This window comes from Macaca mulatta, chromosome 13, assembly GCF_049350105.2.
Source record: "Macaca mulatta isolate MMU2019108-1 chromosome 13, T2T-MMU8v2.0, whole genome shotgun sequence".
Taxonomy (NCBI): Eukaryota; Metazoa; Chordata; class Mammalia; order Primates; family Cercopithecidae; genus Macaca; species Macaca mulatta.
The window spans coordinates 104,892,532-104,907,358 of NC_133418.1; the positions used below are offsets into that span (position 1 = coordinate 104,892,532).

At 43.4% G+C, this 14,827-nt stretch overlaps 1 pseudogene; it reads left to right on the forward strand.

The window, feature by feature from the left end:
* Window positions 1–3,901: 3,901 nt before the first annotated feature.
* LOC100426233 (small ribosomal subunit protein uS9 pseudogene) lies at window positions 3,902–4,626 on the forward strand (annotated as a pseudogene).
* The last annotated feature ends 10,201 nt before the right edge of the window (window positions 4,627–14,827 follow it).

Sequence of the window (14,827 nt, forward strand, 5' to 3'; positions counted from 1 at the left end):
GAAAAACAAAGAATCAAATTCAAAAATGGGCAAAAGACATGAACAGACATTTAGCCAAAAATGGTGTACTTCTGGATATAAGCACATGAAAAGATGGTCAACATCCTTTGCCATTAGGAAAGTGCCAAGACTACCACATGAGATATTACCACACATCTATCAAAATGGCTAAAATAAAAAATAGTGACAACATCAAATGCTGACCAGGATATGAAGAAATGGATCACTTTTATTTTGCAGATGGGAATGTAAAATGGCATAGCCACTGGAAAATCGTTTGGAAGTTTCTTAAAAAACTAAGTGTGCATCTATCACAAGTCTGTTTTTTTTTTTTTTTTTTTTTTTTTGAGACGGAGTCTCACGCTGTTGCCCAGGCTGGAGTGCAGTGGCGCGATCTCGGCTCACTGCAAGCTCCGCCTCCCGGGTTCCCGCCATTCTCCTGCCTCAGCCTCCTGAGTAGCTGGGACTACAGGCGCCCGCCACCGCGCCCGGCTAATTTTTTGTATTTTTAGTAGAGACGGGGTTTCACTGTGGTCTCGATCTCCTGACCTTGTGATCCGCCCGCCTCGGCCTCCCAAAGTGCTGGGATTACAGGCTTGAGCCACCGCGCCCGGCCACAAGTCTTAATTGTACTTTTCAATATTTATCCCAGAGAAATGAAAACTTAAGTTCACACAAAAACTTATACAAAAATATCTGCAAACTGGAAACAACCCAGATATCCTTCAATGAATGGTTAAGCAAATGGAGTGCAACCACACCACGGATTACTTCTCAGCAATAAAAGGGAACAAGCTATCGATACACAAAACCACCTGAATGAATCTTCAGGGCATTATGTTGGCTGAAAAAAATGTCAATCTCAAAAGGTCCCATACAGTTGATTCCTTTTATGTATATCCTTTTTATACAACATTCTTGAAATGACAAAATCATAGAAATGGAGAGCAGACCAGTGGTTGCCAGAATTAAAGAGGGGGTGGCAGTGGGTGGGGGAGTGGGGAAAGGGAAGTGGGTGTGGCTCTAAAAGGGCAACACAAGGGCTCTTTGTGGTGGGAAAATCATTCTGTATCTTGACTGTATCAATGTCAAGTCCAATGTCAGTGTCCTAGTTGTGATATTCCAAGATGTTACCATTGGTGGAAACTGGATAAAGGGAACATGGATCTCTCTATATTACTTCTTACAACTCCATGTGAATCTACAATTATCTCAAAATTAAAAGTTTATTTTTAATAACTACAAAAGAATTAGAAGAAAATATAGGATATTATTTTTATGAATTAGTGATAGGGAAAGCTTGTGTAATAAGGCACTTAATATAAAAGCATTAAGGAAGATATCAATAAATTTAACTACATAAAAGGATACCACCAACATGACCCAGTGCAGTGGCTCACATCTGTAATCCCAGCACTTTAGGAAGCCAAGCTGGGAGGATTGCTTGAGTCCAGCAGTTGGAGACCAGCCTGGTCAATAGAGTGAGACCCTGTCTCTACAAAAAAAAAAAATAGCCAGGTGTGGTGGTGCACACGTGTGGTTCCATCTACTTGAGAGGCAGGAGGATCACTTGAGCCCAAGAGTTTGAGGCTATAGTAAGCTATGATTGCACTACTGCACTCCAGCCTGGGTGACAGAGTGAGACCCTGTCTCTTAAAAAAAAAAAAAAAAAAAAAAGACACCATCAACAAAATTGAAAACTAGCAACCAACTAAAAAAATTGTAATAATTACAATATACAAATACTATTCAAAATATGTAAAAATCTGCTATAAGTCAATATGAAAAAGTAAACAATGCTCAAGAAAACAGGAAAAGAATATGAAAGGAAAAATCACAAGAGGAGAGATTCAAATGGCCAAAAATCTATGGGAAGCTGCAATATCCCTGATAATAAAGGAAATGTAAATTAAAATAATGAAAGACCATTTTTTATTCTACCAGACAAGCAAAATAGTAAGTTTGATTGAATGTAGGGTGGATGAAGATGTGGGCAGTACTCTCATATTCTGCTGATGGGAGTATCAATTAGTGAAGTCACTTTGGAGGGCAATTTGATAGAAGCTACTAAAACTTCAAGTGTACTTCTCTTATGATCCAGCAAATCTACTTCTTAGTGTATCTCTGGAGAAACAGTCATGTGTGCACGAGGCAGCAGGCAAAGAATCCTTGCTGCAGCTTTCCTTGTCGTAGTAAAGAACTGGAAATGACCTAGCTGTCATCACTGGGGAATGGCTGAATAAACTCTGGTGCATCCATTCTGCAGAATACTGAACATACAGCACATAGGAAAGAGACAAAGCAAGTTGCTAAATAATACACAGAGAATGATAAACACCATTAATATAAACACACACACACACACACACACACACACAATTTCTGGAGGTAATTTTCATTTTATATGCATAACCACAAACCTCAAATGGTCACGCAACACAACCTGGTAATTCTAAAGTGTTTCTCTACTAAGTTTCTTTTCTCTGTCTAAAATGATTATTTTGTACATTCTCGCACTTCCCATCTCCCATATCCTTTCCCCACGTCACATCCAGCTGATGACCTTTCTTAACACTTCAACCAAAAAAGACCAGAAGCCCTCAGCCAGGGACAACTGTGCCTCCCACGATGAAATCTCCAATCCTTCTTGAACATGTGCCAACATCAATTTTCCCTCACCCTGCCAACCTCCCAACCTCCCTCCAGCTCCTTTCAAAGGACAATCCCTTCATCTGCTATCACCTTGCTGAGGACTTTGCTCCTGCAATTATCCTCTCTCTCCTGCATCATTAGATTCCCCCTCCCTACTCCGTCATTCTTGTCAGTACACAAACATGCTCCAGTATTTCCCATATTCAAAAACAAATCTCCTTTCACACATATGTTTCTCACCATGTCTTTGCTCATTGGGGCAGACAGACAACTGTCCACCAAAAATCCATGGCCTCTTTGCACAGTGTAGCGCTGCTGCTGGCAGTGGCTGCCCAGCCAGGAACCACACTTCCCGGCTCCTTTAGCATAACCCATGGGAACATGAGACTGAGGTCTGGATAACAGAATGTGGGCAGAAGTGGTGTATGCAACTTCCAGGCGTGGCCCATAAAATTCTACACGATCCTCCACATTCTCTTTCCTCTTCTGCCAGGTTGATGTTGACACCTAGGGAAACTAAGGGTGCCATGTGTTGAAGATATCTAGGCCATAAGGTAAGTGCTTGGATCCCTGAAAGACTGTATGGAGCAGAGCTCTATCCTCACTTCTCCCACTCCTATCACTGACTGGAATTTAAAAGAGGAAGAAATAAACTTCTATTTAGTTAAACTGCCTAGATTTTGGTGGTTTATTTGTTATAACATCTGTACTTATCTTAACTAATACACTCTTTATTTATAACAAGACTTCTCAAAAGGGTTGTCTCTATTCCCTGGAGCCAGATCAACCAGTTTTGTCTGGGTTCAAATTCCAGTTTTATCATTTCCTAATGTGTGTGATCTTGGGCAAATTACTTAAAGATCTATTCCTTATCTGTAAAATAGGATAATAATTGTACCTACCTCAAAGAGCTGTTGCACAGATTAATATATGTAAAGCACTTAGATCAGTGTCTGGCACATGGTAAGTTTTATATAAATTCAGCTATTATTATCATGTTAAGCCACTCACACCATTCCAGCTCCCTTCTGTCTCCACCACTCTACTGAAACTGCTCTTGACAAGATGGTCTCTGTGCTGCAAAATGCAAATGTTACATTTCTCTTGCCTCACTTAATTCAACTCTCAGCAGCAGCTGACACAGGTGTCTGCTGCCTCATTTTAAAAAGCATCATGGAAGAGAGATTGCAAACAGACACAAATGTATTTCCTTTTTGAAATAATTTTCTTCCTTTTTCTGGTTGCAGCACCGTGCAGTGAGGATCTCTAATATATGCCTGTAGCCATGCTGTCCAAGGGCCTGCTGCAATATGCGCAGGTCTTTGGATGCAAGAAAAGGGCCACAGCTGTGACTCATGGCAAACACAGCAATGGCCTCATCAAGGTGAATGGGTGGCCTCTGGAGATGATCGAGCTGCGCATGCTGCAATACAAGCTGCTGGAACCACTTCTGCTCTGGGCAAAGAGCGATTTGCTGGTGTGAACATCTGTGTCCATGTGAAGGGTGGTAGTCATGTGGCCCAGATTTGTGCTGTCCATCAGTCCATCTCCAAAGCCCTGGTGGCCTATTACCAGAAATATATGGATGAGGCTTCCAAGAAGGAGATCAAAGACTTCCTCATCCAGAACGACCAGACTTTGCTGGTAGCTGTCCTCCTTTGCTGTGAGTCCAAAAAGTTTGGAAACTCTGGTGCCTGTGCTTGCTACTAGAAATCCTACCAATAGGCCAGGTGCAGTGGCTCATGCCTGTAATACCAGCACTTTGGGAGGCTGAGGTGGGCGGATCACCTGAGGTCAGGAGTTCGAGACCAGCCTGGCCAACATGGTGAAACTCTGTCTCTACAATAGTACAAAAATTAGCTGAGCATGATGGTGGGCTCCTGTAATCCCAGCTACTCAGGAGGCTGAGGCTGAAGAATCACTTGAACCTGGGAGTCGGAGGTTGCAGTGAGCCAAGATCATGCTATTGGCACTCCAGCCTGGGTGAGACAGCGAGACTCCATTTCAAGAAAGGAAGGAAAGGAAAGGAGAGGAGAGGAGAGGAAAGGGGGGGGAGAGAGAGAGAGAGGGAGAGAGAGAGAGGGAGAGAGAGAGAGAGAGAGGGAGAGAGAAAGAAAGAGAAAGAAAGAAAGAAAAAGAAAGAAAAGAAAGAAAGAAAGAAAGAAAGAAAGAAAGAAAGAAAGAAAGAAAGAAAGAAAGAAAGAAAGAAAGAAAGAAAGAAGGAAGGAAGGAAGGAAGGAAGGAAGGAAGGAAGGAAGGAAGGAAGGAAGGAAAGAAAGAGAGAGAAATCCTAGCAATAAGCTCATTACAAGGATCAGGATTCACTTGTATAATAAACAATGTTAGAGGGATTTTTAAGTTTCAAAAAAAAGAAGAAAAAGAATTTTCTTCTTGGATGTTATGATTTTTCACTCTCTTAAGCCTCTTCTCCCCACCTCTCTGGCCATCCCTTCTCAAGGTCCTCTGCTGTCTCCTCCTACTTTTCTCAATGTCTAAATATTGGTGTGTCCCGGGCTATATTGAATGTCCTTCTGTAGCCGTATTTCCTTCCTGGATGATCATGAAATATCATGAGGACTCCCACTGTTCTATATCACATCCCACCTCTCTCTGAGACTCCAAACTCATATATCTCAACTCTCTGAAATCTCACCAGACATCATAAACATGACAGATCCAAAACAGAACCCTCCGTTACAGGGCTGCCCTTTCCTACTCTGCCCATGTCTTTTCTGAACTGGGCAACGGTACCACCCCACTCAACTGCGCCAGTCAAAAACCCAAGAATCATTATTGGTCTCTTTATTTCCTTTATGCTTTCATCACAACCATCACAAGACTCCAAAGTTCAATTTGAAGCCATTCACTTCTCCCTTCACTCTTGCTGCCCTAATTCGAGCCATCCCCACCCTACTTTGAATATCTTCAACATTCTCCAAACTCGTCTCTACGTGGAAATCCTAGGAATATTCTAAAAATACAAGTCATTCACATTCACTCTCTTGCTAAAAATCCTCTAATCTTTTTTTTTTTTTTTTTTTCAGAGATGGGGTCTCTTTCTGTTGCTCAGACTGGAGTGCAGCGGTGTGATCATGGCTCACTGCAGCCTCAACCTCCCAGGCTTCTCACTCTGTTTTCCAGGCTGGAGGGCAGTGGTGCAATCATAGCTCACTGCAGCCTCAAACTTCTGGGCTGAAGTGATCCTCCTGTCTCAGCCTTATGAGTAGCTGGGGCTACAGGTGTGCACCACCATGCCTGGCTAATTTTTTAAAATTCTCTTTTTGTAGAGATGGAGTCTGGCTATGTTGCCCAGCCTGATCACAAACTCCCAGCCTCTAGCAATCCTCCCACCTTGGCCTCCCAAAGTGTTGGGATTATAAGCATGAGCCACTGCATCTGGCTCTAACGTCTTCTAATTGCTCTTAAAATAAAACCCAAATGCCTTCTGTATTCATTCATTCTTGCATTGCTATGAAGAAATGCCTGAGACTGTGTAATTTACAAAGAGGTTTAATTGTCTCACAGATCCACAGGCTGTACTGGAAGTATAGTGGCTTCTGCTTCTGGGGAGGCCGCAGGAAATTTACAATCATGGCAAAAGGTGAAGGGGGAGCCAGCACTTCTCATGGTCAGAGCAGAAGGAAGAGAGAGAGGGGAAGGTGCCACACACTTTTAAACAATCAGATCTCATGAGAACTCATTCACTATCTGTTCATTATTGTGACATAGTACCAAGGGGGGAATCTGTCCCCATGATCCAATCACTTTCCACCAGGCCCCACTCCAACACTGGGAATTACAATTGAACAGGAAATGTGTGTGGAATACAGATCTAAACCATATCACCTTCCCTGGTCTCCAGCACTCCGATCTCACTCTCATTCTCCTTTTGTGACCACTGCTGGTCACGCCTTCCAGGATTCTTTCTGCCCTCATACAGGACAAGTTTGTTCCTGCCCCGCTGTTACCTCTGTCTGAATGCTCTTCCTCCAGGTCTTCAGCTGGATGGATGGCTTTAGATCTCAGTTCAAATGTCTCCTCCCCAGCATGGCCTTCTCTCCCCTCCCCCACAGATCATTGTATTGTATCATCCTGTTTATTTCCTTAGCAATGCTTTTCACAATCTAGATTTTCTTATTTACTGTTGCATGCATCCTCCCCTCCCCAGCTAGAATGTAAATTCCATCAGGGTAAGGACCTTGTCTGTGTTGCTACCTCTGTGTCCCCAGGGCCTATGGCAATGCCTGGCTTATAGTAGACATTCAATAAGTATTTGTTGAATGAAGGAAATTCATGCAGATGTATGGGGAAAGATCTGGATGAATAAATACCAAACTGATAAGGCTTTATCTCATGGGATTATGCTGGGATTTGGGAATGGAGCTTAAAGTTGACTTTAGCTTAACTGTATGGCTTGAAAAAATTTTTAATTTAGTGAGGGGTCTATATTCATGTATTGCTTGTGACATTAAAAATAAAGCAAATACTTGTAAGTATTTTGTAAACTGGGAAGTATTATACACAAGAGCAAGGAAATTGCATCAAAGGACACTATCAGGAGAGTGAAAACACGACCCACAGAATGAAAGAAGACATTTACAAATCATGTATCTGATAGAAATTAATATTCAGAACATACAAAGGACTCCTACAACTCAACAACAACAACAAAAAAAAACACCTTGCTGGGCATAATGGCTCACACCTGGAATCCCAGCACTTTGGAAGGCCGAGGCAGGTGGATTGCTTGAGGCTAGGAATTCGAGATCAGCCTGGCCAACATGGCGAAGCCCCATCTCTACTAAAAATACAAAAATTAGCCGGGCATGGTGACACACACCTGCCATCTCAGCTACTTGGGATGCTGAGGCACGAGAAACGCTTGAACCCAGGAGGCAGAGGTTGCAGTGAGTCAAAATTGTGCCACTGCACTCCAGCCTGGGCAACAGAGTGAGATTGTCTCAAAACCAAAAACAAACACCTTAATTCAAAAATGGTCAAAGGGCTTGACTAGACATTACAGATGGCAATAAGCACATGAAAAGATGCTCAGCACCATAAGTCATTAAGGAAATGCAAATCAAAACCACAATGAGCTATCACTTCACTTCATTAGAATGGCTATTATTTTAAAATAAAGGGAAGTAACTAGTGTTGGTGAGCACGTCTAGAAATTAGAACCCTCATGCATTTTTGGTGGGAATTTAAAACGGTGCTGCCACTGTGGAAAATAACTTGAGAATTCCTCAAGAATTGACACATAGGATTGCCATATGATCCAGCAATTCAGCTCCTAGTTACACACCCAAAAGAAGTGAAAGCTGTGATTCAAACAGGTGCCTGTACATCAATGTTCATTGCAGCATTATTCATAATAGCTAAAATGTTCATCACCGATGAACAGATAAACAAAATGTGATGTGTGTATATATATATACACATATATATGTATGAATATATATAATAGAATACTATTCAGCCTTAGAAAGAAATAAAATTATTTCTTATATAGAATAAAATAAAATTCTTTCTTAAAACACAAGCTACAGTGTGGATGACCTTTTAAATAAGATGCTGAATGAAATAAGCTGAACATAAGAGGACAAAGATATGATTTCACTTATATGAGTTTCCTGGAATAGTCAAATTCATAGAGACAGAAAGTAGAATAAGGTTACCAGGGCCTGGGAAGAGTTATTGTTTAATGGGCATAGGGTTTCAGTTTGATATGATGAAAATGTTCTGGAAATGGATAGGATGATGGTTGCACAACTTGTAAATGTACTTAATGACGCTGAATTGCACACTTAAAAATAATTAAAATGATATATTTTATGTAATGTATATTTTACCCCTGACCCGCTCCCCCCAACCCCCTACCCAACACACACACACAGAGTAAGGGGATTTATTGTTAGAATTTCTCCCTGCTATGCATCAGGACCCACCCAGCTTACTGGGGCAGATGACAAAAAAAAAAAAAAAAAAAAATTACCTTGTTTCAAAGATATCCCCTCCCCCAGCTAGCACCAAAATAGAGGTGAAAATGACATCTGGCTCTAGGAGTGCGTGGGAGTTGGACGACTGGCTGTCTCGGTTCTCAGCAGGCGTCAGCCACCAGCCCCTGCACCCTGCATTCTGCATGCTTTGGACTCCTGTGGGCTCTGCCCATTTTCAGGAATTCTGGAATATTTGGGGCCTCAGAGGACTCAGGCTACCTCCTATGCCCATCAGCCTGCCCATGCCCAAGACAGTCCATGTGTGGGCACAGATGACAAAAATTTTGCCAGCAAATAGGAAGTGGCAGGGTGGTCTGTGGGGAATTCATTTGTCAGTTGGCAGCTTGTCCCAGCCCTGTCTCTGGCCCCCACATGTCCAGGTTTTAAGTTTGCCCATGCAGTTGAGGAGCACTGGGATCTGCCAGGCAGTCCCTGCAAACCAAGCCACAAAAACGAAACAGCCTTTGGCTCCCAAGAAGATTTTACACATCCCTCCAGAGTTTCATTGCCCACATCTTCTGCCTGTCACTGTATGCTTTAGGAAATGTATGAGTAGTAAATCAAATTAACCTCAAAGGAGTGTCCCTTCACTTACCGAGCATGTGTATTCCATCAGAAATGGCTACAAGGCAATGGACTTTTAAGTGAATCTCATTTCCCCACTGATTTTCATTTTAAAATCAGGAATGTGTTCTTTTGGAGAAAAAACAATTGACCATCTAGACATGACTTCAAAAAAATCTTACTTAAGGATATAGAAGATCTTAACATGTTATACACACAGAAAAGGGTAAATATTGGATGAAATATTTGTATATTTCATGCAAATCTCAGTAAGATTTGCATATTAACAATGCTGCACTCTCAAACAGAAGATGAATCATGAGATGCCATATTTAAGTAAGTCCCACTCATGTGACAAAAAGAATGGAAGAGAGACTGCAGCACAGTGGTAAGAACTCAGGCACAAAGCCACTGTCCCCTCTTTATCCCCACTGTAAGCTCCAGTGGCCCTAAAGCACCAGGAATGTGGCTAAACTACCTACTGACTTTAAATGCCTTCCTCATCTGTAGATTCCTGACCTATTTTTTTTTTCTCAGTTCCTCTAAGTACTTTATTATGAAAATAGCTCAGAAGAAATTGACCTCTCTAAGACTTGCTTGGCCATTTATTCATTCAGCCCACACTTATTGCACACCATGATAAGGCCATTCTTGAGAGCATCGAGGTGAGCAAACAGGAGTAGTCCTTGCCCTCATGGAGCTTATAGTCTTGGGCCAGGCATCAGACAAATAATCACACATACATACATGTATGTACATTTAAAATAAAGAGATAAGTAGGTAAGTAGTAGGAGCGTTTCACAAGGAAGATGTGGTCCACAAAAGGCTGAACTGAGGAAGCAAGGTATGAACTGAAGTCTGAAATATTCATTCATTCATTCATCCTCTTGACAGATGTTTATCGAGTGTTAACTGTGTTCCAGCTGTGGGGTTACTTTGTTGAACCAGTCAGACAAAGTCCCTGTCCCCATAAAGGCTCTTTCTAATGAAAGTTACTGAGTGGTACTGGGAAGGGACACTGTGGGAAGGACAATTAGAGGGAGAACAGTTGCCAAGGGTCTGAGACAGGAAGGAACATGGTGGCCCCGAGGGATAGCCAGGTGCTATTTGACTGGAGCCCAGAGAGAAAGGGAAAGGCACTACAAATGAAGCTGGGTAAACAGGGACCCAGACCAGAGCCTTGTAACTTAGGGTGTCGATAATGCAATCACTAGACTGCGTCTGTATTAACAGTTCTGTTCCCAAACATAATGCTTTGGTTTTATGCCCATTGGTGAATGGTGGCTTGCTGGGCTTGACAAAGCACTGATTGCTCTCAGACATTATCTGATGGACTGAGTTTTGCTTTCCCATGCGCATGTGTAACAGATGGCAGCAGCCTGGGCAAGCCAGCCACCACAAGATGGACTCATAGGACACCCGAATTCCTCAACATTTTTTTTTCTATGATGTTCCTTTGAGGAGATCTTTTACTTGGTTTGCTACTTCCTAACCCTGTGACCATGTGCAAGTTACATAACCACTCTGAGCCTCAGATTCTTTGGTATAATACGGGGGATAATAATACCTTCACTTTGGGGTGGTTGTGATGACTCATTGAATGAAATGCAAAAATCTATGTGAAATTGCCCAGCACACTACCCAGAAGTCAGTAGACATGCCTCACAAATGCTATTTCCTTTCACTGACCTCTTCTTTAATTTGAAGTTTTGTTAAGTGAATTTCTGTTAAGCAAGGGATCTCTGTTCTCAAATTACAGTAACTGCTACTTTCCGGGGCAAGAGGTTATATTAGCAAGACTTCCTCTTGTAACAGTTAGGGAATGGACAGCCAGGGGAGATGGGGGACAGGGTCCTTTGAGCTGTTGGGGTGAGACTCCATCCTGAAACAAAGAAGCAACAATGAGAAAACCCAGGCCTTTGTCTTCCTTCTTTTGTGGGGACCAAAATCATATGCGTCTATGTGTGTGAGAGGCCATCACGTGACCACACCAGCCCTTTAAAGTCGGTGCCTCTGAACACTGGTCTCAAAACAAAATAATTGCATACAGACATTCCTTTTGATCACATTCTAATACCGATTTACAACTCTGCTTCCTTGTAACCCCAAAGAAAGCCCTAATCATGGAGCACATACCAAAGCTTCGAATTTTGAGTGTGTAGGAGTGGGTGTCTGTAAGTATGTATTTGTATAGGGGGCAGTGAGTGGCGGTTTACTAATGTCTAGTTCCCCTGCCCCAAATTAAGCTCTCGCTGTGGCTAGTGGGATATTTTCATCTGAATGGCTCAGTTGAGCACTGGAGGCAGAAGACAATTTTTTTTTGTGGTTTGCTCCAGCCCAGGCAGTTTTTCCATTCTGTTCTTTTATTATGATCATGATTACTTCATTACCTACCCTGATGGGGTTTCTTTGGGTCCCAGTCTGTTTTTAATAAGAAGCAGACTAAAAACAAAGTTTTGGTTGTGTTTGAAATCTTCAGCTTTTTTTCTGAAATAATAGGTTAAAGAATTTTATTTGTCTTCTGAGGTTCTGAGGTTGGCTCAGAAATTCTCTGACCCAAGCCTTTGGGGAACAGGGAAATGGCACTTAGAATACAACAATCAAATGCAGATTCCTGGGCTCTGCCCCAATCTGCTGTACCTGAAACTCCAAGGTGAAGCTCAGAAACCAATGTTTTTAGCAGTAATATCAGCTGATTCCTGCAAATAAGAATAAAAGTTTAAGGTTTGAGAACAGAGTGTAGAAAGAAAAATCCATCAATCAATATATTTCTTTTTAATTACAATATAATTCAAATGCCATCAAATTCACCACTTAAGTGCACAGTCAGTGGTTTTTAGTATAGTCACAAGGTTGTGCAACCACCATTACTATCCAATTCCAGAACATTTCTATCCTCCCCAAAAGAAAACCTGTGTCTATTAACAGTTAGTCCTGGCCAGGAGCCGTGGCTCATGCCTGTAATCCCAACACTTTGGGAGGCTGAGGTGGGTGGATCACTTGAGGTCAGGAGTTCGAGACCAGTCTGACCAACATGGTGAAACCCTGTCTCTACTAAAAATACAAAAAAAATTAGCCAGGCATGGTGGCGCACACCTGTAATCCCAGCTACTCAGGGGACTGAGGCAGGAGAATTGCTTGAACCTGGGAGGTGGAGGTTGCAGTGATCCAAGATCACGCCACTGCACTCCAGCCGGTGTGACAGAGCAAGACTCTGTCTCAAAAAAAACAAAACCAGTTAGTCTTAATTTCCTCCTTCGTCTAGCCCTTGGCAACCACTAATCTACTTTTTGTCTCTATGGATTTGACTATTCTGTACTTTGCATATAAATAATAGCATACAATTTACGGTCTTTTGTTCCTGGCTTCTTTCACTTAGAATAATGTTTTTACGGTTATTCATATTGTAGCAGGTATCAGTACTTCATCTCCTTTTCATGGCTGAATAATATTTCATTGTAAGGACATACCACTTTCGTTTATCCATTCATCAGTTGATTATCAATCAATACTGAGTACCATTTGTATGCAAGACAGTCTGCAGGGCTGCCCAGGGGATGGACAAGAGTCAGAAAGGACAGTTCTCCAATAGTACAGGAAATCAAGAAAAGGGGATGTAGAACACGGCACCTGGCACAAAGCAGAATGAGTGAGTGAATGAATGAATGAAAGCCCACACGCAGGAAAAGAAACTTAACTTGTAGAGGCAGCATGTGCTGGTGCCCAGTGTGGGGTGGATGGCACTGCCCAAGTTCAGGACCAGCAGTGACAGTCACTCACTCAGGTGTGGGAGGCTTTACTGTAAGTTGGGTCTGGGCCCTGGGGTCTCCAGAGATGAATCAGACATGACCATGCCATGGAGCTCATAGACTATGAAGGAGGCAAAATATGGCGTGGATCGTTGATGACATACAATAATGGGGGAGGGAGAGGGGCAGTAGTGGGTAGACAGGAAGACCCCTTCTGGCTCAGAGGTCAGGAAAGATGTAGGAGGAGGCAGCATTGGAGCTGGGCTTAGCAGCTTGGGTAGGACTTAAAGAATGAATGAAAGACTACACACACAGGAAAAGAAGAAGTTAAATGGCAGATAGACAATGGGAACAAGTTACCAAAAACCAGGGGCAGAAATGAGTGAGATGGGCTCAGGGACAGAGTTCCAGGACACCTGTTTTACTGAAGTCAGTTGTTCTCCATCCTGGCTGCACATCAGAGTCACCTGGGTGCTTAAAAAATACCAAAGGCTGGGTCCTGCCCCTAGAGATTCTGCTTTATTTGACCTGTTTTGGGGGTGAGTCTAAGTAGTGAAATTTATTAAAAGCTCCCCAGGCGATTCTAATGAGCAACCAGAGTTCAAAACCACTGACTCAGAGGATTCAAGAGAGACAGTTGGCCATTAGCCTGGAGCGTGAGGTTGGGAGTGGACTGTACGCAGGCAGACCACATCATTTATTCTCCAAACTGGGATACATTTTTACACGAAGCAGGGTGCTATGAATCATTATGCCAAGATAGCAGGTATAAACTAGATCGTCCCAGACAAAGTGGGGTGTATGTCCACCCTAACCATGGAAGAACTTGTATGCAGGCTATGGGATTTTGACTTCACCTCATCACAGATGGGAGCTACTGAAGGTTCGGAGCAGACCACTGACACCTAATAAAATGTGAGGCGGGAAGGCAGAGGAATGTGGGGAGGGTTGGGCTAGGGAAATGAGGAGACAGAAAAAGTGTGTGCATGAGAAGTACTCCCCCAAGCGCACTCCAAATAAACTTTCAATTTAAATAAAAATCGTGTGCTTGCTGGGCAGTGACTGCTTCAAGACAAGTCATTGCCTTCTCCTCCTCCTACGTGAAAATTGACATGGGGTGTTTGGGCTTCCCCTAGCACCCTGGACACCTCTCTGGGAGATCCCCTGAGGGCTGTTCGCATGGACAGTTTCCTCTGCTCATTTGTGAACTGTGAAAACTCCAGGCAGCCTCTCTGGAGAGGCCCAAGGGAAGGACTCCTCCATGTCCTCTGGTGCCCTTGCCCTTGGACTTGGCTGCCCCAGCTCTACAATGTCCAGGCCACTCCCCCGCACTTCTGCCTCTTGGAGAGACCCTGTGTCCTCTTGCTCCTCCTCTAGCTTCCGGATCACTGGGAGGTGCTGCGGTTGTGGCTTTTTCCCTCCATTTGTCAGGCTCACAGAGCTTGTCAGGTGAGATATACACTTGTCCCACCCAGCCTGAGGCCAGAAAACTGGGTGTGTTTGGCTGTGAGCCCAGTGAGAATGGGCCATCTCCGAGCATGGGTGCTCCTCTTCCCAGAGCCTGGCACCCGCAGACAGTGTTGGCCAGGCCTGCCCACTGTGTTGACTGGCATTTGGACTGGCACCTTCAATATCCACTGACCCCCCAGTGCAGAAAGCACGGCCTCAGGACTGGAGCAGGGGAAGGGAAGATGCAGACCATCCGTCCTCCCACCCCCCACACCAGGCTGTGCTCCCTATCAGAATCCAGCAAAGCACAGAGGAGCGCCCTAATGCCAAACACAGGTCCACAGCTGGGGTGGGATGGCGGGAAAGGAGAGAAGCTGGAGAGGAGAATGAACACCTCCAACACGCAACGGCCCC